General features: G+C 44.2%; 1 protein-coding gene across 1 annotated transcript in view; it reads right to left on the bottom strand.

Moving 5' to 3' along the window:
* Positions 1–23,020, bottom strand: part of MAFK (MAF bZIP transcription factor K) — a 56,252-nt gene extending 33,232 nt beyond the window's left edge. The window contains exon 1 of the mRNA XM_077449123.1: positions 22,893–23,020. The gene's annotated coding sequence lies outside the window, so the exon portion shown is untranslated. The remainder of the gene's footprint in view (positions 1–22,892) is intronic.
* Between the last annotated feature and the right edge of the window lie 4,171 nt (positions 23,021–27,191).

Here is a 27,191-nt window from a genome sequence, read left to right as displayed (position 1 = left end):
TTGAAGTATGGGGGTTGTCTCAGATTTATACTTACCTAGATGGAGGCAGCATTGGTCCGATGCTGCATCTGTTCCCCGCCGGCTCTAACACTGAGAACCGAGCGATCAAACACCACAGATCACTCAGTTCTCACAACTGACAGCTTCCTGAGCAGAGAGCCGGTGACTGTCAGTCACAGCTCTCTGCTCTGTCCCCACCTCGCTCCCTGGAACTCTGGGCTGTGGAAGGGATGGGAGCAGACGCTGAGAGCCTGAGCTGGGTCCTCGTCCAGGCATGTAGATGGATCCCCACCCCAGTGTCGCAATCTTGCCCGAGCCTGGATGCCTCTGTGGTGTCTGTGCAAAATGGTTTACAGGAGTGCAAAACAAACTACACTCCTGTGATCCACAAGTGAAGTATAGCCAAACGAGCTTTGGCTGTATTTCTCTTTTGAGTGAGAAAAAGTAAAAAAAAAAATATATATATATATATATATATATATATATATATATATATATATATATATATATATATATATAAGGCTACATCCAAGCACTTAACACCCTACCCTTATCCAGATAGCCGCATTAAGAGCCGAGAACAGCAACATATTGATGAAGTCATGACTGAAGAAAAATAATCTTGAAGGGCAAAATGCCTAGAAAAAAACTTTTCTCCACAGAATTTTTTTTTTATTCTATTCTCTTTTCGGGTCCCCCGCCTAAACTCTTGGCTCCTCCTCTTCAGGCAGTGCACCGAACAGCAAGCTGCTTGTTCTGGGGCACATGCTCGCTCCTAAGCATCTCATGCTCTTCTCATTGGCTCACTGGCTGTGAATAGCAAGAGCCAATGAAGAATGAGAGACACGGGGGAAGTCAGCTCTTGCACACAGAAGACTTTTGACCTTTATGCATAGAATGCATGAAGGTAAAAAACCTTGAGCCTTTCAAACCACTTTAAGCTCCTACACAAAGGAAGAGTTTCAAGCTGGATTAAGGCATATGCATAAAATAAATGCACAAAGTCCACCACCATTCTAGTAAAAATACATATGCCTATGACAATATTGCTTATCTTGTTTTAACTGTGTTCACAGATGCAATTAATCTATAAAATATGTACCCATAAAGATTCAAAATGTCTGACACACGGTTCACTTACTTGCTGAACACAGAACATAATAAATGCAGAATGACAAACTAAGTAATATTATTGCTGGTTGTGCTCTATAGAAAGGGGAGAATATTAAAAGCTCATAGTACTAGTTTCAAATAAAAGTATTTTTGTGCTGAAGTTTTGGACACTTAAGATTGAGGGAAAAGGGGCTTGAGGACCCCAATATTGTGAAATTGGCCGATATAAGAAGAGATATATAACTTATTTAGGAAGAGGAATTCTGACAGCTTTGGAGGAAACACTGTGACATACTTCTCATCTGACTCATTGCTGGACTTTGCCAATAATTATAAGCTTGCTGCAGCAAAAGAGGCATAGAAGGGAAAATACTGGAATATAGCGAAAAGATTTCATGTGGAAACGCAGATGATTTCATACTAAAAAGATTTTGGGGGGGGATCCAGACAAATACACTACATTACACAATATAAACACATCAGTGAAAGCACAGTTTAGTAAAAAGAACTTTGCTTAAATGTAACTATAATTATTCTGTTACACTTTATACCGTTTTGCAAATTGTGGTTTATGATGCAAAAGTTGATACGCTAAAGCAATACACTGTATAAACGGTTTAAATGCCAGAATTTTTTCCTGTTCAGTAACATTAGTGATAAACACATCCTACATTATTTAGTCTGACAGAAGCAGCACTATTCAGGAGTATCTGATATCATGTCCTCACATTCAGCTGGCTCATTGGACTATGAATTACCATAACCCAGCGTTAAAGTCCTCTCTGTGCTCTCTCCCTACAGTTATTAATGCATGGCACAGGTTAGGAAGGCAGATCTGTGCAATGCCTTAGAAACCTACACTGATGACATTTCCAGCATCTCCACAATCCAGTTACTACATCTTTGTGTATGCTTTGCCAAAAAAGGAATTATATGACGGTTTCCTAAATGGTGTGTGTGTGTGAAAGTAGTTCACATTGCTGTCAAAGTCAGTCAGCCAATCAGGAGAGAGAGGGGAAGGGGTCAGGCCGTGGCTCAGTGTCTGAATAGACAGAGGAAGCGGTGACTCTGCACGGGTTCCCCCATGGCAAGTTGCTTGCCATGGGGGCACTCGACAGGAAAGGGGGACCAGGAGCACAGAAGAGGGACCCGGGCTGCTTTGTGCAAATCCACTACACAGGGCTGGTAAGTAAAACATTGCTATTTTTATAGGGGGAAAAAAAAATAGACTTTAAAATCACTTTAAGAAATTGTCTGTAGAAGGTCCACTTTTTGGAGTACACAGAAGAGAAAATGATCTGTATGAAGTAATGCACGACTATTACATCACTCAGTAGTGAAAGGAAAGTTAATAAAATGAGATACTTACATTATTGTTGGACTGGTAAGGTATTCGTACCTTGCAGTTACAAGGAAAGAGTTCTGCTGATTGAGCCACTGTGGCTCTGTTAACACTTACAAAGCCAATAGTATTTATATAATCTGGAAGGAATGTGTGAGGAAGATGCTTGCAGTATTGAACCCCGACAGTTACATGGATAGAGGTCTCATGAATAAGCCACAATGGACTCTGAATAAACATGCATACCAACTTTAGATTTGTTTTTTAGTGACCCAAAGGGATCTGGCAATTACAGAGTGACAGATCCCTCTGTTCTGAATAATCAGATCAAGCAAATTAAGTTATATTTAACCACTTGCCGACTGGGCACTTAAACCCCCCTCCTGCCCAGGCCAATTTTCAGCTTTCGGTGCTCTCACACTTTGAATGACAATTAGTCATGTACTACTGTACCCAAATTAATATTTTGTCCTTTTGGTGGTATTTGATCATCTCTGGGTTTATTTTTTGCTTTATAAATGGAAAAAAAAAGTTTGAAAAAAAAAAAAAAAATTTTTTTCTTAATTTCTGTGATAAAATTTATTTTGGTGGTATTTAATCACAGCTGAGATTTTTATTTTTTTGCTAAACAAACAAAAAGTGGAAAATTTTGAAAAAAGAAAAATAATGTTTCATAGTTGGTTATAAAATTTAGCAAACAGGTAATGTTTCTCCTTCCTTGATATGCGCTGATGAGGCGGCACTGGTGGGCACAGATAAGGCGGAACTGATGGGCACCACTGATAGATGACACCGATGTGCAGCACTGTTGATAAGGCACTGATTGTGGGCACTGATGGGTGGCGCTGTTGTCTACTGCTAGGTGGCACTGGCAGGTGGCACAGGTGGGCACTGAGGAGCTGGCAGCAGCTCTCTGTGATCGGCACTGATGTCCCTCTCACAGCCGCCATTGACAGCATGAGGAGAAATAAAAAATAGCAGATTACCGGCTCTGTTTACATCACATGATCAGCTGTCATTGGCTGGCAGCTGATCACGTGGTAAGGGGTCAGGGTCGACCCCTTACTCCAAATCTGTGATCCAGCGAGTCTAATAGACTCGCTGATCACAGAGCACGTCGCGGGTGCCCTGCAGGACACACGCAGGCCACTCAGGCACAGGAGGACGTCAATAGACGTCCTCAGGGCAAAGCAGGTCCGCACTGTATCTGTCATTCGGCTATATCGCGGATCTGAACCAGTTAAAGACAAACTCGCGGAAGTAGACAAATTCTATCCTTGCAGCGCCCCACACACAGACTGCAAAGATTAAATGCTTGTTTAGTCTTAGGGGTGCAAGAATAAGGTGTCATTTATTGGCTTCATCAGGCTTCCGCCATTCACACAACCAGTCCAGTTGCTGCCGCCTCTCTAAGATGCTTTGGGCCCTAGTCGCAAGCTTGCCCCCTTGTGTATAAGGCAGGGTTTACAGCCCTATACTGTATGTGTTGACACTGTAAGACTGCCCACCAGCCAGAGATGAGAGCTGAAGAGAACAGTGATGGAGCATGGGATAGAGTAATACACCTTACCTTATCCCTGCACCCTTACTAAATCTGCACATACACCAATCAAAATCCATTTGGTTCCACAGGAACTGGCTAAATTCCATGGACAAAGATTTTGCTTTCTGTTTCTTGTGAAGCTCTTTGGCTGCTAAGCACAAAAATAACCCGTAACTGAACATCACATATCCTTTTTTATAGAAATCTTCTGATTTTGCAATTTCTTTGGATATTTATTTTAAGTTTATTTTTGCTTATGGTATAAGTTGCTTTGTGCAGCTCATGTGCTCAGGGCCATACTACATAACATTTGTGGAACTGGTACAGTTTGGTTATGCACAGAGTGGATGGATGCTACCTGGAAAGGCTATACAAGCGCTCACATGCAGAGATACTACTCATTTCATTGATATAATTTTCCATGTTTATATGTACATAGACAATGCTATGCCTTGAATTTACACATCAAGCAAGCAGTTATAGACTTGCTATAAAACGATTGGGGACAGCAGAAATGGATTATATCAATACCAGATCAGCCATGATACATTCTGCTACATTAATGACAAGCACACATTTTAGCTTCAAAGACTCTTCATGACTAAATTTCTTAAAAAAGGAACTACAATGCATCTGAGCACCACAAAGTAAAAATGCTATCTAATTAATTTTCAATATTCAATGTACATCCATCCATCTCCATGCTTTAATTTTGCTGAGAAAACACTTTGAAAACATCCCCTAAGCATTTTTGGTCATCTTAACCACTTCAATACAGGGCACTTAAACACCTTCCTGCCCAGACCAATTTTCAGCTTTCAGCGTTGTCGCACTTTGAATGACAATTGCGCAGTCATACTACACTGTATCCAAATGAAATTTTTATCATAATTGATCAGCACAGACCCCCCTGTCAGAGGAGCAGCCGATTGGCTCTCCTCTACTCGCGTCTGACAGACACAAGTGAGGAAAAGCCGATCACCAGCTCTTCCTATTTACACTGTGATCAGCCGTTGATCTGAGACTCTTTACCGAGATCGTAGTTGCGGGATGTCAGACTGACACCCCGCAACAACGATTGGCGCGATGCGCGCCCCCGGGGGCGCGCAGCAGCATAAAATCCTGATCACGTCATATGACGTCCGGTCAGGATTTTGAAACCACAATGCCGCCGTGCATTTGTTATAGGGCGGGTGGCAAGTGGTTAAGTGAGGGCGAATGGTTCATGTAGCAAATACTTCCTGGAATTCATCTACCCTTAGCCGAGGCATGCAGGCAGGAGGGTGTGCTTAGCTGAGAAAGCCCTTCCTCCCCTCCTGAAAACTCCTGGGATGTATAAAATAGTTTCCCAAGGCCTGAAAACCAGGAAGTAACTAAAGAAAAGAAAAAATTCAAGTTTATCTATTTATCTATTCACTAATGCCAGCAGCATAAGGATTAAAAATAGTAGTGATGCACGGATTCCACTTTTTTAAGACGGAGTACAAGTACCAATACTCCCCCACTTTTTGGTTGCTATGGATAATCTCCAGTTTTCTGGCATAAAGAACCGTATTTTTAATATAAAACTGTATGCAGGACACTGGACAAACCACTAGGGACAAAGGGGATGTGTACGGTAATCATTTGATCCAGTACTGTAATCTGTAAGATTACAGTACTGTATCTATACTGTGTTTTTTACGATTTGAATTTGGCACCGAACTCCATCCCCATGCAACGCTCTGCGCTGTCACAGATAGAGCGAGACACAGCGGGGAGACATCGCTGGATCCAGGGGACAAGGTAAGTAACCTCCTACATGGATCCAGCGATGCAATCCCGAGTCTGGCTTGGGACTACCGCTTATGGTAATTAAATCTCACCCTGAGCCAGGCTCGGGAATACCGCCAGGGAGGTTAAGCAAGAGAGTTGCTTTAAATTAAAAAGTAATGGCCAGTCCAAAAGAGTTTGGTTCCAGACCAGAAAAAAAGGTGGCACGCAAACCATTTGTGGACCCGACAGATATTTGTGTCTCTGCTTCACTAAAAAATTAAGACTGATGAAAAAAAATTTTTGAACAAGGAAGGTGAAGGTTTTTGTTATTTGAGACGGATGTTTTCAAGAATATCTGATGCCAAGATCAATGTCTCATAGGCACGATGAGCTTATCGGATGACTGGCCGTCCATTTTTGTTTTTTTTGCATGCTAGTGTCATACCAGAAATTAAGAGGTTTTTAGGCGAATGAAATTCTTTAAGTTTGTTTTGGACTCTCAGCCCAGGTTCACACTGAGCTGGGGGAATGAAGCCGTGCAAGTTCAGCTAAACACGCACAATTTCACTCCAGTATGTCAGTCCCCATTTTGGCTGCGATTTCAGATTTTTTCCGAAAGTCGCAAAAAAAAAAAGGTATAGAAACTACTTTTTGAAATCTGTTTAGGGCCGCACCGATTAGGATGGTGCCACTGATGGCAATTGCCGCCAATTTGACACGTCAAAATGCTCTAGTGTGAACCAGGGCTCAAGGTGAGATTTTAACCCCAACAAGCGGCTATTCCCCCACGATTACAAAACCAACCAGGATATAGTACATCATCTTTTGCATTCTCCATTCATGAGCGACATCAGCTTTGTAAACACCACCGAATGGCAATTAAGCTGCAAAATCGGATGTTGCTTGGAGGTCTTGAGACACTAGACCAGGGATCTCTATACTACAGCCCTCCAGCTGTTGCGGAACTACAAGTCCCATGAGGCATTATAAAACTGACATTCACAGACATGACTAGGCATGATGGGAATTGTAGTTCCAGAACTGGAGGGCCGTAGTTTGGAGACCCCTGCACTAGACGCTTCAATATGTCAATATTCACCCAAAGAAGAAACATGTTTAAGTAGATATAAATTAAATAGTCAGAAGAAAAATATTTGCACAAAATTTAATGTACCAACCAGTTTTCTGAATACATTAATGACATAGTAAGGAAAACAGTTGTAAGATAACAAAGCACTGCACCATTTATACTGCAGTATTAGTCCTTTGGAGAGAGTTATTCAGAGAATATAAACTCTCTTTCAGAACACTGCTAAATCTGCATGTTATGCCCCAGAGGTAAAAGATAATGAGACAATAAAATACTATTGCCAAGTATTCCCTCTAAAGACTACACAAATCCAACCACCAAGTACTGACATGGCTTATACTTTAACCAAAGTGGTCACACTATTTATAGCTCGATAGTATCTGGTTCTTAAGACAGTGTACTACAACACTGTATCTCAGGTCCTATAGAGAGGCTGATTAGCAGGTGAAAGTGTTTTCTCTTAGGCTGCTTTCACACTGGGGCGGTATTCAGGCGTTACAGCGCTATAAATAGCGCCTGTGTAACGCCTGAAAAAAACCGGCCCCTTTAACTCCAGTGTGAAAGCCGGAGGGCTTTCACACTGGAGCGATGCGCTGGCAGGACGGTGAAAAAAGTCCTGCCAACCGCATCTTTGCAGCGGTGAAGGAGCGGTGTATTCACCGCTCCTATACCGCTGCTACCCATTGAAATCAATGGGACACCGCGGCAATACCGCCGGCAAAGCGCCGCTGCAGCGGCGCTTTGCGGGCGGGTTTAACCCCTTTTCGGCCGCTAGCGGGGGTTAAAACCACCCCGCTAGCGCCCGCACACCGCCGCTAAAACGACGGTAAAGCGCCGCTAAAAATAGCGGCGCTTTACCGCCGACGCTGCTCTCGCCCCAGTGTGAAAGCAGCCTTAGGCCCTTTTTCACACAGGCGCCTCTGTGGAGCACACAGCATGTGCTTTGGCACCATGCAGTTCCATGGAAGTGCATTCATTTTAAAAAAGAGTCAGGGACTTTTTCCTTGTGGGAACGGCAGATATAATTCTGTGCCCCCGCAAACACAGATTTGAACCTAGACTAAAAGTGGAAGTTATCCTAAATATTTTTTTTTCTATGCTTGTTCAAATAGGTGTATTTTAATAAATCACAGTCACTCATTTTTATGTACATCTTCCACCTGAAGTACCTGGTTGATCCTGCCCATCTTCCTTGTTCTAAATTGACCACACAAAGCACAGAAGCTGACCTCCATGGTCTCTCTGGCGGACCAAACGTACAAGACATGGTGCAGATACACAGAATGCATGTATTGGGTAGTTTGTTAAGCCACCACACCCTTCTCACGCCCCCCTCGTTTCAAGGCTCCAAAAAAATTAAGAAGAAGAAGAGAAAGAGAAGAGAAAGAGAAGAAGAAGAGAAAAGAGAAAAGGGAGAAGGGAGAAGGGAGAAGGGAGAAGGGAGAAGGGAGAAGAAGCTTATAATTTACATGCACCACACTCCAGGCTGTTTTTAGAACTCCAGCTATAAATCCAACTAAAACAAAAAAGGATGTGGTACCACCTTGGTCAGTCATGCCAGTCTTTTTTGTGATGCTACACCATCCAGTAAAACTCAGAATTTGCACTGCCATTTTACAGACACCGTTAAATTAATTTTCGCAAAACATATTTCAAATTTTGCTGTGCTAAAATGTTAAACTTTCAGCATTAAAAGGAGAAGTCCAGCCTGAGCTTGTTTGGTTGGACTTCTATAGGTCACAGGAGCGCAATTTGTTTTGCACTGCTGTTACCCGTTTTCAGCAGAGAGGCTGAAGTCCGCTTTCTGCTGACGTCACGCAGATGACTCCAGGCACCGCGTCATCCCAACTCTGGGAAGTCTGGATCCAAAAGGTGCCTGGACTGATGGACATCTCAGCAAGCCACTGAGACAGCCACTCTCCACCCCTCCACAGCTCAGCGCTCCAGTGAGCGTAGAGATGCAGAACAGAAGAGCTGCTGATTGACAGGCAGCAGCTCTCTGCTCGGGGAGCAGAGAGAACCGAGCCATTAGCAATGTTCGATGGCTCGGCTCTCAGTGCGGGGAGACGCCAGGGGACAGATGCAGCATCGGTCTCATGCTGCATCCACTTATGTAGGTATAATGGGGGGGGGGGGGGGAAACCAAACCCATACTTCTCTTTTAATAAATAGCTAAAATAGTACAAGACTTTACTTCTAGTATTTTAGGATACTTTCACACTGGAGGTGTTTTTCGGGCATTTTAGCTCTCAACCCCCCTACATGTCCTGAAACTGGTTTTCATTAAAAGCATAGCTTTTCATATTATGATTATTAATCAGAAAAATAATAATGCCAATTTCCCCTAGCACAACAAGAGAATTAGTAGCAAAGAAAAAAAAATGACCTTTAAAAATCACCTACACTGCCAACTTTAAGACCAAAGAAAAAGCATGGGTGTGGTGCAAAAATGTGACTAAGCTTTGTATGTTAAAAACTGACTCATCAAGACTGTCCACACCTCTACAGGAACATTCATAAACACAAACCTACATCATATTTGTAAAAAATGAGTCTTGCTTCAACAAAGTATCACATCATCAAACAAGTGTATGGAAAATCTACCTACTGCAAGACCACTAACAATTACAGGTCACACTGAAAGCCTCCCGGCACAACTGGGAAAAAATTACACACACTGATATGGTAAGATTTGGTGATTCAATCCTTGACTAATCACCAACTTAAAGAAGTTGTAAAGGCAGAAGGTTTTTTTCTTAAAAAGAGAAGTATGTTTTTTTTTTTGATTCATACTTGTGGATTCAGTATCAGACTGGTGCTGCATCTGTCCCCCGCCATGTCTGCACTGAGAATCGAGCCACCGAACATCACCAATGGCTCGGTTTTCACAGATCTCCAAGAGGAGAGCCGCCGACTGTCAGTCAGTGTCTCTCCTCTCTTGCTCCTCCACGCTCACTGGAGCGCCAATCTGTGGAGAGGCGGGATCGGCCGTCTCAGCTGCTCGCTGAGAGGCTGAGACTGCCATCATTCAAGGCAGCTGGTGGATCCAGACGGGAAGTTGGGATGACGTGCTGCCTTGATTTATGGCAGTGACATCAGCAGATAGCAGACTTCAGATGAAAACGAATTGCACTCCTGTGACCCAGAGGAGAGGCCCAGCTTAAAAAGCTCAGGCTGGACTTCTCCTTTAGGCCCCTTTCACACTGGGGTGGGAGGTGCTTTGGCAGTAAAGTGCTGCTATTTTTAGCGGCGATTTACCGTCGTATTTGTGGCACTATTCGGCCACTAGCAGTGGCGGTTTTACCCCTTGGGGCTTGCACACTGGAGATACAGCAGTGGCTGTTTCAGGTCGGTTTGCAGGCGTTATATTTAGCACAATAGCGCCTGCAAAACGACTCAGTGTGAAAGGGCTCAATGCATTCTATGCATTAAGCATAAAAAACCTTTTGTGTGTAGCAACCCCCTAATCATTACCTGAGCCCCATCTCTCTTTAGCGATGTCCAAGAGTGTCTAAGGTGTCCGGGACACTCCTCCAATTGGCTGAGACACAGCAGAGGCACCATTGGCTACCGCGGCTGTCAAAATCAGTCAGCCAATCAGGGAAGAGGGGGCGGGGCCGATTTGGGGCTCCTTGTCTGAATGGATACACAGAGCTCTGACTCAACTCGGGTGCCCCCATAGAGAGCTGCTGGCTGAGGGGGCACACGGGAGGAGTCACTTTCATTTGTTACTAAACCCAGGATTCTGCAGTCACTATATATAGTCTCCCACTGTACACAGAAATGTAATTATTTTAGTGAATATAAACTGATAAATACCCTCTCTCTATAGCAGTCTTGTGACTTTTATCAGTGTCTGGTTAAAGCTTGTAGGAGGCTGCAGGCCCCCTGACCCTAGGTCTGGACAGTACTGCTTGGCCCTGTGATGATCACATGCACCCTCCCAAGAAAAAAAAAAAAAAAAAAAAAAAAAAAAAAACACAACTCTAGCATTACACACCAAATTGAGCATGTACAGAGTGACCTCAAGGCTCTGCTCTATCAGGAGATGGATTGGGGATGGTGAAAGAAGGGAAGAACCAGAGAAGACAAGATCAAACAGCATTTATACAAAATGCGCAGAGTTAACCCCTTAGGTTCCACAGTATATAGTTATTGGGGGTTATAAGTCATTTTCAAGCAAAAAATACTGATTTAAACTTGAAAATAAAAAGTGCCAGAAAAAGCCTGGTTGGCAAGTGGTTAACATACAATTGCTCTTTACAATTTTTTTTTTTTTTTAATAACTAAAAATACTGACTGATATCAGTTTCAGATATGACTGTTTTGAAAAACTTACTGTAAGTAGTAGATATATTCCCTGAACCAGAAATACTCATTGAAGTACCCATCACAAGTTGAAATTTAGCAAACTACAGAGAAATCTAAACTTTTTAATATAGTTTTGGATAGAGTAGGGAGGGGTAAAATCCCTATCAGTTTATTTTTTTGCTGTCTTTTCTATTGGGGCAATTTTTTATTATCCAGATACACAACAGGAAGTGAGAGGAATTCATCTCTTAAGACGGTTGTCACTGGAACAGATGACCCTTAAGATAGTCTCCTTTTGTCCTGGTCATCATCTCTAAAACACAGAAGGTGAATCTTCATAGCAGGGAGTCGGCAATAAAAACAGCGGTTCTAATCTCACCATACTTTTGGCTATAGATGCACTTTAAAATGTAGCATCACAGGGATTTTTTTTTGACTATACATTTTTCCTATTGGTGCTGAAGTCCTAGTCTTTAATCCCCACAATGGTCGTTATGACAACGGTCGTTATGACAACGGTCTCAGATAAAGCCAAAACCAAATAGGCATTTTAAACTCTTCCCACCCGTCCCCTGCGTCCTTTTAAATAGTTTGGAATGCCTGGGGGTGGGAAAAATGGGTGTCCATCTGACTACCAATCTTATAAAAATAAAAACAAGTATGATTCTTTGATGGACATCACTGCATGGGCTCCGGAATTATTCCAGAAATCACTGTGTGTGAACACAGTTTGCTATTCTATCCAAAAATGCAGGGTAAAGCTGTATCATGCAAAGAAGAAGCCATGTCTGAACGTGATCCAGAAACGCAGACTTCTCTTGGCCAAAGCTCAATTAAAATGGTCTGCTGCAAAGTGGAAAACTGTTCTATGGTCAGACTAATCGAAATTTGACATGTTTTGGCAACCATAGGCCCTGTGTCCTCTGCATTAAAGAGGAGAGGGACCTTCTAGCTCATCAGTACTCAGTTCAAAGACCTGCATCTCTGATAGTATGGCGGTGCAACAGTGTGTATGGAATGGGCAGCTTGCATATCTGGAAAGGCACAATCAATGCTCAAAGATATATCTAGCTTTTACAACAGCATATGCTCCCAGTCAGACTGTCTTTTTCAATGAAGGCCTTGCATATTTCAGTAGGACAGTGCTAAACTGCACACTGCATCTCCGACAACAGCATGCCTTCATAGTAGAAGAGTCTGGGTGCTTAACTGGCCTGCCTGCAGTCAAGACCTTTCACCAATTGTCCCCACCTATCCCTAGGTGGCAGCATATAGAAACGGCAAGTCTGCAGACAGACACTGAGCAATGCAGCAGGTGGGCACGGATTAGACTGCAGGTGGGCACAGATGAGGCTGCACTGAAGCTCCAGATGGGCACTAATCAGGCTGCATTGCAGTGATTTATTTAAAAAAAAACTTCACTGTTAAATTGTGGTGCGTGTTATACACCGATAAATATGGTAACTAAGGACCGAGGGCATGCTGGGTCGAGGACTACACAAGGGGTGATGCCATCTGGTGACATCATGGAGTGGCCCAGCCCCTTAGTTATCTAAGAGCTGTCAGATGGGAGAGCCTTTGTTGAAACCAGAGGTTTGTTTTTCTTTTTTCAGGTCTAGATCTACACCGGGGTACTTAATTTTTTATTTTTTTTAATCAAGGACTTGTCAAAAACTTGTGTTGTGCTTTTATTCACGGTTTAACTTTTTTGGTGAAAAAGTAAGGGTACTATGTATGGGGCAGGTATCTGGGGGCTCCACTCATTAAAGCACCTGCCCCCATGTTGAGGGCATGTGGTCTGGCATGGTTCAGAAGGGGGGGGGGGGGGGGGGGTGCACTCTCATTTCTCAGCTCAGATATGGGTATTTATTACTGGCAATGGGTTTTTTGTACATTCGGCAGGGAATCCCTGCTAACAGCTGATAACGCCATTGTTAAGGACGCAGCGGGGCCACTGGTTGTTAACCACTTCAATGCTGGGCAATATTACCCCCCTTCCTGCCCAGGACAATTTTTAGCTTTCAGTGCTGTCACACTTTGAATAACAATTGTGTGGTCATACAACACTATACCCAAACAACATTTTTATGATTTTTTTTTTAACACACAAATGGAACTTTCTTTTAGTGGTAATAACTGCAGAGTTTTATTTTTTGCTAAACAAATTTTGGAAAACAGGCTTGTTCCAAAATGTAAAAATCAAGCCAACAAAGACAGCTTTAACATTCCAAACAGGTTCCTCTAAATATGTGGGCACTTACAGTAAGTAGAAACAAGCAAGATAATGCCAAATTGGGATACATACAGACTGGCATTCAAATAGCAACTCCCGCAGGGAAAATTAGCACTTGCAAGTATTTACGATGAGTCACTTTAGAGATAATTCTATATGGTGAATGTGAATTAACTACAGTATTTGACTTGTACTAACAGCAACCATAGAGATCATGCAGAGTTCAGGCACTGACTGAAAAGTTAAGACGTTGACTAGACCTGATTTCTTGTAGCCTGAAGTACCCCTATCCCCTGCAGTTTACTATCCTAGTGCTTTAATGAGAACCACAGTGCCTGTCCAGAACGTGTTCAATACACTCATGATGGAAAAACAAGGTAGTGAACAGATTACGCCGTGCTCCACACATACATGGCACACTCACATCAGTCCCTACCCTCAAGGAGCCCACAATCCAAGGTCTCCAACTCACATTCATATACTAGGGCCAATTTTGGACAGAAGCCTACCAGCATGTCTTTGGAGTGTGGGAGGAACACGGGAGTACCTGGAGGAAAACCACGCAGGCACAGGGAGAACATGCAAACTCCAGGCAGGTAGTGTTGTGCTTGGGATTCGAACAGCGACCCTTTTTACTGCCACCCGTAATTTGATGCAAGTGACAGAGTTTGACTTAAAATATATATTTTTTCTTTTAATGTCAAGGAATACCTATTCGTTTACACTAGTCCTGTTCTCAGCTTATGGTCTTTTCATGTGGCTGTGCTCTGTTCAGCAGGGAATTCATGAACAGATTCCTCTGCTGATTCTTAGTAGAACAGTCAATTTATTTGTCTGCATTGTTGGCAGCAGCCTGTGGCAGATCCATGCTGGAAATAAGCTCTTGGATGTAGTTAGGACTTGTATCTGTTTACATCAGGCTACCTCCGATTCACCACATTTACAGTGGTGTGAAAAAGTGTTTGCCCCCTTCCTCATTTCCTGTTCCTTTGCATGTTTGTCACACTTAAGTGTTTCGGAACATCAAACCAATTTAAACAATAGTCAAGGACAACACAAGTAAACACAAAATGCAATTTGTAAATGAAGGTGTTTATTATTAAAGGTGAAAAAAAATCCAAACCATCATGGCCCTGTGTGAAAAAGTGATTGCCCCCCTTGTTAAAACATACTATAACTGTGGTTGTCCACACCTGAGTTCAATTTCTCTAGCCACACCCAGGCTTGATTATTGCCACACCTGTTCACAATCAAGGCATCACTTAAATAGGAGCTGCTTGACACAGTAAGGTCCACCAGAAGATCCTTAAAAGCTACACATCATGCCGAGACCCAAAGAAATTCAGGAACAATTGAGAAAGAAAGTAATTGAGATCTATCAGTCTGGAAAGGGTTATAAAGCCATTTCCAAAGCTTTGGGAATCCAGCGAACCACAGTGAGAGCCATTATCCACAAATGGCGAAGACATGGAACAGTGGTGAACCTTCCCAGGAGTGGCCGGCCACCCAAAATTACCCCAAGAGCGCAGCGACGACTCATCCAAGAGGTCACAAAAGACCCCACAACAACGTCCAAGGAACTGCAGGCCTCACTTGCCTCAGTTAAGGTCAGCGTTCATGCCTCCACCATCAGGAAAAGACTGGGCAAAAATGGCCTGCATGGCAGAGTTCTAAGGAGAAAACCACTGCTGAGCAAAAAGAACATCAAAGCTCGTCTCAATTTCTCCACAACACATCTTGATGATCCCCAACACTTTTGGGACAACATTCTGTGGACCGATGAGACAAAAGTGGAACTCTTTGGAAGGTGTGTGTCCAAGTATATCTGGCGTAGAAGGAACACTGCATTTCAGAAAAAGAACATTATACCAACAGTAAAATATGGTGGTGGTAGTGTGATGGTCTGGGGCTGTTTTGCTGCTTCAGGACCTGGAAGACTTGCCGTGATAAAAGGAACTATGAATTCTGCTGTCTACCAAGAGATCCTGAAGGAGAATGTCCGACCATCTGTTCGTGTACTCAAGCTGAAACGAACTTGGGTTCTGCAGCAGGACAATGATCCTAAACACACCAGCAAGTCCACCACCGAATGGCTGAAGAAAAACAAAATGAAGACTTTGGAGTGGCCTAGCCAAAGTCCTGACCTGAATCCTATTGAGATGTTGTGGTATGACCTTAAAAAGGCCGTTCATGCTCGAAAACCCTCTAATGTAACTGAATTAGGACAATTCTGCAAAGATGAGTGGGCCAAAATTCCTCCAGGACGCTGTAAAAGCCTCATTGCACGTTATCGCAAACGCTTGGTTGCAGTTGTTGCTGCTAAGGGTGGCCCAACCAGTTATTAGGTTTAGGGGGCAATCACTTTTTCACACAGGGCCATGATGGTTTGGATTTTTTTTCACCTTTAATAATAAACACCTTCATTTACAAATTGCATTTTGTGTTTACTTGTGTTGTCCTTGACTATTGTTTAAATTGGTTTGATGTTCCGAAACACTTAAGTGTGACAAACATGCAAAGGAACAGGAAATGAGGAAGGGGGCAAACACTTTTTCACACCACTGTAGGTCTGGAAAAATTGAAAAGGAAGCAGTGGTTTTCAGTCTTTCTCCAGACTTGGCTGGACTCCGGGGTAGGTGGATGTAAAGGATCATAAAAACTGTTTACATTCGTTAGCTTATAGATCTACATGGAGCTTCCACTTAGGTCAGCCTAAAAACAGAAAGCCCAGGTGAAAGGAGAGATTGGCAACACTTCCAGAGATAAAACCACTTTTTTTTTTTATATAAACTTCATAAAAGCAGCAACATGACACTGTATGTGCTTGGTCAGCAAACATGCTTCACAATCCCGTGCTTAAAGCGGTTCCCCACCCTAAGGCCGGGTTAACACCGCTGCGATGCGGGAACGCCGCGAATCCGCGGCGTTTTCCCGCATCGCACACCTCCCGCCGGCAGTTCACACTGCCCTATGCAGACGGCTGGGAGTGTCAATGATATGTTAATGACAGCCCCAGATCCGTCCGCATATCGCAGTGCGATCTGCCGACTCGCACAGGAATCGGATCGCATGGTGTGAACCCCCATGCGATCCGATTCTGTTGCGGACCAAAAAAAGGGTCCCGTGCGAGTTTGCTGCAAATTCAGCCATACTATCTGTATGGCTGTACTTGCATCGCTACGGAGATCGGATGTGATTTGCGGTGCGAATCACATCCGGATCTCCCCCCGCAGCAGTGTGAACCCAGCCTAAAGGGGAAGTTCCGCTCATCGGATCCCTCCCTCCTCCGATGCCACAATCGGCACCTTTCAGGGGGGAGGGGGGTGCAGTTACCTGGATAATCCAGGTATCTGCACCCACTTCCGGGCAGACCGCCACAGATGCCCCCCCCTCCCCCCGTTATGTTCTGGGAAACACACAGTTCCCAGGACACAGCGGGGACCAGCAGAGACACGCATGCGCAGTTGGGAACCGGGCAGTGAAGCCGCAACGCTTCACTTCCCGATTCCCTGACAGAGGATGGCGGCGGGGGCAGCAGAGAGACGAGCGATTGCTCGTCATCTGCCGCCGACATCGCTGGACCCTGGGACAGGTAAGTGTCAATTTATTAAAAGTCAGCAGCTGCAATATTTGTAGCTGCTGGCTTTTAATATTTTTTTTTAAGGTGCAGAACCACTTTAATCATTGCTGGTTATTGGCTCTCCTCATGCTGTCAGTGTGAGGAAAGGAATGCCGATAACCGGCTTGTATATACATTGTGATCAGCTGGGATTGGACCAGGGCTCGACAAAACCCGGGCGCCAGGTCGCATTTGCGACTAGAATTAGCGACCTGGCGCAGCACAGCTGGGGGTATCCTGTCTCCGTGGACCCCCCTGGCGTGATCGCGTCGGGCCGCGCCGCCGGTAATTGAGCCCCCGGCTTTGAGGCCTTCTGCAATCCTATGGTTCCTTCTGGAATCTGGCGCCCTCTTGTGGTGGCTGTTGGAATGACAACCCGCAATGCTAATGGAGCTTCCCCTGCCTGCCAGCCCATGTCCTTCCCTTTACTTAGAACCCCTAAACACATACACACACACACACACACACACACACACATACATACATACATACATACATACATATATATATTTTTTTTTTTTATTCTAACACCCTAGAGAGTAAAATGGTGGTCGTTGCAATACTGTCTGTCCGCAGCGGACTTACAAGCGCACTTTTTTGGGGAAAAATAATTTAATAAAAAAAAATAAGACAACAGTAAAGTTAACCCAATTTTTTTTTTTATATTGTGAAAGATAATGTTACGCCGAGTAAATCGATACCCAACATGTCATGCTTCAAAATTGCGCCCGCTCATGGAATGGCGACAAACTTTTATCCTTTAAAATTTCCATAGGCGACGTTTAAAAAATTCTACAGGTTGCACATTTTAAGTTACAGAGGAGGTCTGGGGCTAGAATTATTGCTCTCACTCTACCGATCGCAGCGATACCTCACATGTGTGGTTTGAACACCGCTTTCATATGCATTTGCTTCTGCACACAAGCTTGGCGGGACAGGGCACGTTTAAAATTTTTTTTTTCTTATTTTAACTTTTTTATTTTTTTCACTTTTTTTTTTTTTTTTTTTTTTTTTTAAAGAACAGTGTGTCACTTTTATTCCTATTACAAGGAATGTTAAAATCCCTTGTAATAGAAAAAAGCATGACAGGTCCTCTTACATATGAGATCTGGGGTCAGAGAGACCTCCCATCTCATATTTACACTAAAATGCAATTTAAAAAAAATGTAATTTGAAAAAAATAAAATAAAATGTCCCTCTAAGAGCTATGGGCAATGACCTGGAGACAGGTGGGGGGCTATCTTCCCCTCACTCGTCTCCATGCCAGGCCAGGGACAGGTACAGATCGCCGTCACAGACCTGGCTCCTAACTTTTTTAGCTGGCTCCTAGATTCCAATCAAATTTGTCAACCCCTGGATTGGACACAGCTGATCACATGGTAAAAGGCCTGCTGTGATTGGCCCTTTACCTCGATCTGTGATCATTTGTGTCCTAGTGACACATTGATCAGAGTGCGCCGCAGCAGGTGCGATCACAGGAGAAGGTCGTATGATGCCCTCCCAAAACTGGCCGGCCGCACTGTAGCCGTCATTCAGCTATAGTGCGGTTGGCAAGCAGTTAAACAACCCCTATGTATCCACACACACACACACACACACACACACACACACGTGTTTAGAGGCAGAAAAAAAATCTAGCGCTTGTGCAGAGGGGAGTGTTTCGCCACACTAAAAATAAAATAAAAAAATTGCCCCACGCACGTAGATGTGTCCAAGTGTGCCTAAGCACTGGCTGCAATTAGCACTTCATTAATTCCCACGGCCAGAATTAAACAGAGAAGCTGCGCTAGGGATGCACCGAATGGGTTTTTTGGTGCCGAAACCGATACCGAAAATGAAAAATACACTAGGCCAAAAACCGAAACAGCACCGATACCGAAAATGACTGTTTTTAAAAAATATTTTTATACAGGAGGTGGTCAGAGACTGGGGACATGGTACAGGAGGTGGTCAGAGACTGGGGACATGGTACAGGAGGTGGTCAGAGACTGGGGACATGGTACAGGAGGTGGTCAGAGACTGGGGACATGGTACAGGAGGTGGTCAGAGACTGGGGACATGGTACAGGAGGTGGTCAGAGACAGAGGACGTGGTACAGGTGGCATCCCCCATTGCAGGCCAGTGTCCCCCATTGCAGGCCAGTGTGTCCCCTTGTGTCCCCCATTGCAGGCCAGTGTGTCCCCTTTTGCATCCAGTGTGTCCCCTTGTGTCCCCTTTTGCATCCAGTGTCCCCTTTTGCATCCAGTGTGTCCCCTTTTGCATCCAGTGTGTCCCCTTTTGCGGCCAGTGTGTGTCCCCCTTTGTTGCAGCCTGTGTGTGTCCCCCTTTGTTGCAGCCTGTGTGTGTCCCCCTTTGTTGCAGCCTGTGTGTGTCCCCCTTTGTTGCAGCCTGTGTGTGTCCCCCTTTGTTGCAGCCTGTGTGTGTCCCCCTTTGTTGCAGCCTGTGTGTGTCCCCCTTTGTTGCAGCCTGTGTGTGTCCCCCTTTGTTGCAGCCTGTGTGTGTCCCCCTTTGTTGCAGCCTGTGTAGGGAAGAGAGCCGTCTCCGCCGCCTGTTTGATCACAGCGCCGGGAACATCACAGCTTTCATTTCAATAGCTGTGTGTTCCCGGCCGCGCGCCGTCACACGCAGCCCCTCCCCCTTGTCCGGGCACTTTGATAGACAGATCATCCGTCCAATCCTGCGGATGATCTGTCTATCTAAGTGCCCGGACAAGGGGGAGGGGCTGCGTGTGACGGCGCGCGGCCGGGAACACACAGCTATTGAAATGAAAGCTGTGATGTTCCCGGCGCTGTGATCAAACAAGCGGCGGAGGCGGCTCTCCTGCGCTATACACCCCCCATGATGGGCGTCACCAGGGCGGGAGGCGGAGCCCCGCCCCCACCAAGGCCACGCCCCATTTTCGGCTCCATTATCGGCCGTTTTTCTCTTTCGGCAAATTGCCGAAAAGGCCATTTTCGGCCGATATGTTTCGGCGGCCGAAATTTCGGTGCATCACTACTAAAAATGCATTACATACAGTGCCTTGCGAAAGTATTCGGCCCCCTTGAACTTTTCAACCTTTTTTAGCAAATAAAAAACTGAAAAGTGGTGCGTGCAAAATTATTCGGCCCCTTTACTTTCAGTGTAGCAAACTCACTCCAGAAGTTCAGCGAGGATCTCTGAATGATCCAATGTTGTCCTAAATGACTGATGGTGATAAATATAATCCACCTGTGTGTAATCAAGTCTCTGTATAAATGCACCTGCTCTGTGATAGTCTCAGGGTTCTGTTGAAAGCGCATAGAGCATCATGAAGACCAAGGAACACACCAGGCAGGTCCGTAATACTGTTGTGGAGAAGTTTAAAGCCGGATTTGGATACAAAAAGATTTCCCAAGCTTTAAACATCCCAAGGAGCACTGTGCAAGCGATCATTTTGAAATGGAAGGAGTATCAGACCACTGCAAATCTACCAAGACCTGGCCGTCCCTCTAAACTTTCAGCTCAGACAAGAAGACTGATCAGAGATGGTGCCAAGAGGCCCATGATCACTCTGGATGAACTGCAGAGAACTACAGCTGAGGTGGGAGAGTCTGTCCATAGGACTACAATCAGTCGTACACTGCACAAATCTGGCCTTTATGGAAGAGTGGGAAGAAGAAAGCCATTTCTCAAAGATATCTATAAAAAGTCTCGTCTAAAGTTTGTCACAAGCCACCTGGGAGACACACCAAACATGTGGAAAAAGGTGCTCTGGTCAGATGAAACCAAAATCTAACTTTTTGCCCACAATGCAAAACGATGTGTTTGGCGTAAAAGCAACACAGCTCATCACCCTCAAAACACCATCCCCACTGTCAAACATGGTGGTGGCAGCATCATGGTTTGGGCCTGCTTTTCTTCAGCAGGAACAGGGAAGATGGTTAAAATTGAGGGGAAGATGGATGCAGCCAAATACAGGACCATTCTGAATGAAAACCTGTTGGAGTCGGCAAAAGACCTGAAACTGGGACGGAGATTTATCTTCCAACAAGACAATGATCCCAAACATACAGCAAAATCTACAAAGGAATGGTTCACAAATAAACGTATCCATGTGTTAGAATGGCCAAGTCAAAGTCCAGACCTGAATCCAATCGAGAATCTGTGGAAAGAGCTAAAAACTTCTGTTCACAAACGCTCTCCATCCAACCTCACTGAGCACGAGCTGTTTTGCAAGGAAGAATGGGCAAGAATTTCAGTCTCTCAATGTGCAAAACTGATAGAGACAAACCACAAGCGACTTGCAGCTGTAATCGCAGCTAAAGGTGGCTCTACAAAGTATTAACGCAAGGGGGGCCGAATAATTTTGCACGCCCCATTTCTAATTTTTTTATTAGTTAAAAAAGTTTCAAAAATCCAATAGATTTCGTTCCACTTCACAATTGTGTCCCACTTGTTGGTGATTCTTCACAAAAAATAAAAATGTTATATCTTCATGTTTGAAGCCCGAAATGTGGCAAAAGGTTGAAAAGTTCAAGGGGGCCGAATACTTTCGCAAAGCACTGTATATTAATACAAAACATATATAACAAAGTGTAATAATCCAGTGAAGAATGTTCAAATAACTGGAAGTGATCCAAAGCTAATTTGAACAGTGAAAATGATTTATCCAATAATGATTCCAGTAACATAAATGTTTCAGTGAAAAATGCTCAGTGATTCTGATGGGTCTTGAAAAGTGATCATGTGAATAGACACCACCAATGGCTGAAAAAAGGTCTTACTTACTGGATCAGATAGACCTCTCATTACAAAAAAGGTCAAAAACACCCGTGGGTTCCATAATCAGCCAGGCCCTTTAATCAGGTCAGTCTTCTAAACAGGGGACAGCCATCTTCCCCATACAGTGATCATAAAGGTGCCCCAAAAATGAAGAACACTCCACATAGTATAAAATCTTTTAAGTTTTAATCTACTTATAAAACACAAGTTGCACTTACAAGATTGTAGTGTAAAAATGTCTGAATTCATATGCGTAGCCAGCATACATACAAAAGCACATCTTTCCGGGACATTAGTACAGAAGTGACGTCAGTGCGTCGCTCCGCCCTGTGCGTTTCGTCATACATTTGACGTTGTCCAGGTAACCCTTTTTCAGTCATTGGTGGTGGTGTTTATTCACATGATGACTTTCGCAAAGGTGGTGAAGATCCATCAGAACCACTGGAACATTTATATTACTGGACTCTTTATTGGATAAATCATTTTCACTGTTTATTCATTAGCTTTGGATCACTTCCAGTTATTTGATCGTTTTTCACTGGATTATTACACCTTTTGTATTTATATATGTAATGCGTTTTTAGAGAAGCTTATCCGAGTTTAAATTTGTGTCAGTATCTCACAGAAAAGTTGATGCTTGGTACATTTTTGGATTAATAGCATGGTTTTTCACATTTTCCGGAAGAATATATTAATATTCCAGCCAATGAAATGAAGATTTAGACGCCTGACGGACCTTACCGCGTTTGTAAACAAGGCTTTGGGCGAGATTTAACGCTTTTTCCTCCCCTCCAGCAGAGAATAAATACCCCCTATGTGCATGAGGCCCAATACTCCAACCATGAGTGTCCTCCCTCCCCAGACACATACCCCTGTACACCGACTGACACACAACCCCTAGCAGGAGCTCAGCCATGTCATTACAGCCTTGGAACTACAAATCCCAGCCTCTCCCCTCAGTCCAGCACACGCTGACACTTCTCACGTGACGTAGCTCTGGCTCAGCCTATTGTACTAGGAGGCTTCCTCACAATACTGAGGCCTGCTCTGTCCCAGCCCCCGGCATTGGCCTCACACACACCGGCTTCCATGACACCCAGCGTGCCCACACCTCCCTCCCCCGCCTCGCTGTACAGCGCTTACCTGCAATGCCACAAGGGCCGTACTGCGGCGTACAGAGACGGGAGGTGTCAGGGGGCGCACCTGAGGCTCCTCACCACAACAACAATCGCCACCTCCACCGAGTGCACTCCACTTCCGGGAACTGTGCGTCACGGGCGACGTCACCTGGACGTCAAAAACAACCCCGCCCTCCTTTGCGTTCCATTCACTCACAGGGCTTCCCTGACGTCACGTGGCGGGAAAGCGGCGGAGTCAGTCACGTGGTCGGCGAGGGTTTTGCGGCGTGCAGGGTCGCTGTGGCGCTCGAACTGTTGTAGTTCCAGGTCCATTGTGTGCAGCCAGAGAATGCTGGGACTTGTGGTTCCAGAGCAGCTGGAGAGACTCTGGGTGACCTAAAAGTGTCCGGGGGCAGTCAGCGTGGTGACAACGTGTGTTGTAGAATGATATCTGTACAAATATCTACTTTTGGTTGTATCAGCCTGAACGGGTCAGGAAGGCCTCATGTATGTAGACGCAAAAAACGCTTTCAGGGGCGTTTGGTATTTTTTTCCAGATCGCTGGATGCAACTACATGTTATCTGACATAGCTCCCAACTGTCCCTCTTTCCTCCTCAGTTGTCCCTCATTTTGGTCTGATCCATATAGATGTATATAAAATTCACTTTTTATCTATCAAAAAAGTTTCCCAGTGCTAAACCTTTGTAGCGCCGGCTCCCGAAGAGCATGTGTTTTGTCATTTAACTTTTCCTGGAACCGCAGTTTGGTTTTGGGTGTAATTCTAAATTTTGACCTCACTACCAGTATGGCTGGACTGCATGGTGTTCTGCCTGACCATAGGTGGCTCTGTCATCCTTGGCAGGGTCAAGAACGTAGTCTAGTTGGGTGTATTAAGGGTTTACTTTCTCTCGGAACCAGCCCAGTGGGTGTGTTACTCTTGCTGTGCATTCTGGGAGAGGGTACTTAAGGTGCTGATGTCACATTTTTCAGGGTTCTGGTCCAGAGGTGCTTTCTGGCTGATGGTCCTGGTCCTCCTGACCAGCCCCCATGACTCTCATTGCCTGGGACACAGATCCACCCGACTACAGGTCTCAGGGTTGGCTAGCAAATGTGAGTGCATTTCCACATATTTTTAAGAAATAAAGAAGTTCTTTACATCTTTACACTATTGGGATCCTTCTTGTCTTTGTATGGTGCATGAGTGGAGCACTGCCAGGACATCTAGGATTGGCTGGCTTCCAGGGTGCTACATGCTACACAGTGGCAATGCCTTATACACTGTGAATGCGTTATACCCTAGGAGGGAGAGAAATGTCTGGTGAGTGCAACCACAATAGGAGCACGGATAAGTCACATATGCTGTGATCACCGTTTGAAGAGTGAATAAATCAGCACGCCTCTTTCACCAGCACAAAGCACCTTTTTTCTGAAATACATTATCTTAATATATGGGACTAGAGTGTTATATGGGTTTCACAGATTTTTAAAACTTTTTTTACACCAATTTTTATATTTATTTATGTTTATATATTATTATTTCTTGTACATTTATATATATTTTTGTATTTTGTGATCACCTCTGCACGCAGTGTGGTTTATTTGTACACATGCATGTATTAAGCAATTTGACAAGGTTTAGTGATGGTAATACCACTATTATAAAGACCACATACACCAGACATTAATATAGCACCAATTAATTTATTCACTATCACATTAGGATTTTAATAATATTCTCTTTAGTATATAAATTAAATAAAAATGCCACACCTACTTCACTTTTCCCAATTTATTTACCCCACTTAGGTGGAAGTAATCAGTAGAGGAAGCAGTTCCTTTTGATTCTTTTTATTCTCTCTCTCTCTAAAATTATAATATAATTTTTTTTTCCTGCTGGTACTTGCTTTACATTGCGCAGAATCAAACACACTTTTTCATGGGCTGTAGGAGGCCCACTGGAAGATGTTGTGGTGTCTTACTCTGAGCACACATGGAACAAGCAGCTACGAAGGTGGCTACATCAGCACATAGACTAGGCCACCAGAATTTTTGAGAAATGTCCAAAAAGAGTTGATTCTTTCCAGAGTGACCAGCAGCCTTGGGAAAATAAGTACGGCGGTACGCAGACTCTCGGTGACAAAGCAGAGGTCACAAGGTTTCTCAGGATATGAGCGGCAAGAATCTTGTCACCCAAAGCGGTTTAGGAAAAGCAAGGCTGCAGAGGGTTCTGGTGGCCAGAAGAAAGTGTGCAGCTTATCTATCTGGGCCAGAGACAATGAGTGGGAGCCTTTTGCTAAAGAATTTGTAAAGTATGCATCTCCCTTGAAGCAGACTTGGGGTGATAAAGTCTTGGATAATTTTGTAGATTTTAGCTTTAAGGGGTTGGATTTAAGTAAAAAAGAGAAGAGAACAGTGTTCACAGTGAGTTGGTCCTTCCTTCATGCTATTTATACAGGATCACATAGAAGAGAGAAGGCAGAAGTTAAGGTATTAAAAGACCAGCTAGCTTTTGCTTCAGAGTGTGTTCATTCAACTGCTAGTAGGGCTGATGAAGAGCAGTGTGCAGCCCTCATGACCAAATCAATTAATGCCTTAAGGGAAGGGCTGTAAACCTGTTAGTAAAGCCAGGGTATGCGCCACTGTCACATCCCAAAACTGGGATTGTGAGGATGTGCTCTCCTCAAATGATAGTGAGGATGAGGAGATAGAGTTTTTATGTTTCTGATGATGATTATCCAATGGGAAAGAAAATGTGTGCCAGACCTCTCATTACTAAGCATAGGAAAAGGCAACATGATAGGTTATGGCAGATGAGGAGGTGCATTATCGCAACCCCAGAGATGTTGAATTTGAAGAAGTACAGGAGTTTACATAAAGTGAACTCCGCGAGCTGGCAAAACAATACAAAGGTCTGACGAGCCCCTATTGGGTAGGCTCCTACGCTTGTGGGATGAAGGAGCGGACAGTGTTGTTTTGTCAGGTAAGGAAGCAGTGGCTTATGGGAGTGTTAACCCATGATCCACAATTGTGTCAGGCAAATCGAAAAAACCAGAGTGTTTAGTGTGTAGACCTCTTGAGAGATGGAATAGTCCAAGTATACACTTGTCCTATTGACCTGGAAAATGGCTACTCCTGGAGATCAATAGGAGAGGGTGTTTCCAGGTTACGTGAGATGGGTGGTATAAATGGATTAAATACATTTCCAGAATGGATGGGTCCAGATATGGAACCCTTTACGTCTGCTCTGCACTCTAAGCTGATGAAGTCTGCGCCATTTAATCTCAGGGCTCCTTTATTGTCCTTGCGGGGAGGCCTGGAATTAAACAGCAAGATTCATGAAGCCACTACCCTTTTAAACCAGTTGGGGGAGCTAGAGGAGACTAAAACAAAACTTGTTAGGGCAGTAGATAAGGTCAAGGCCAGACAGGAAGAATACAAGCAGAAAAGAACAGAGGAAAAAGGCAATGTGGGAGAGAAGACAGGAGGTGAAGAGAAAACCAGGCTAGATATCTCTAGGAAACAAATGTGGATGGGGATATTAAAGGCAGGAGTACCTAAAGATGAGATAGATGTGATTTCTACTGCAGAAATGCTGAAGAGGTGGAAACATTTAGTGGGGAAAACTGTCAGGGTTATAAGCACTACTCCTAGAGAAGATAACATCAGCCTAAACTTAGAGAAAACAGAAAAGACCCCTCCTGTTAGCCCCAAACCAATTCCCAAAACTGAACGTGAACAAAAACCCAAATTCCTTTATCCTGGGGAGGAGTTAAAGAGACTCAGAAAAGGGGATTGGGAGGTTCCTTGTCCTTTATGAAGGGAAGATGGGTCTCCTGTAATAGAAGTGACAGAAGGAGACCGACGCCTGTATGCACCTGTTCCCAAAGTTACACTTTTGCAGGGAAATCCTTCCCATCACAAAGGATAATTGATTTATGTAGAAGGTTTGGGAGGGCAAACCACACCAGCAGTGAGTGAAATAGGTTATTGGCAAGGCACCAGGATTTTGGACAACTGTTTTGGTATCAGCGTTACCCAAATATATTCTTGGGATGGATGTACTTCAAGGTCAGTCTATTCAGACTGAATGGGGTACTTTCACATTCGGGTATCCTGATAAAGCGTATCTGGTTAGGGCAGTGAAGGCTGTGGTCAGAGGTTGTGTGAAAAAAGACCTCTGTCTATATTCTTCCATCTGCACAGTGTGCAGATAAAGCTACTCCAATTGCTGGTGTTCTTCTGATCCTATACCACAGGCAGCTGCAGTAATTAGTTGGTGTACTGTGTACTCTGCACAGTGTGCAAATAAAGCTACCCCAATAG

This window comes from Lithobates pipiens, unplaced genomic scaffold (assembly GCF_037356315.1).
Source record: "Lithobates pipiens isolate NorthernLeopardFrog02 unplaced genomic scaffold, aLitPip1_a1.2 Scaffold_22, whole genome shotgun sequence".
Classification (NCBI taxonomy): domain Eukaryota; kingdom Metazoa; phylum Chordata; class Amphibia; order Anura; family Ranidae; genus Lithobates; species Lithobates pipiens.
Note: the sequence above shows the minus strand (reverse complement) of the source record. Positions and strands in the feature narration are given on the sequence as shown.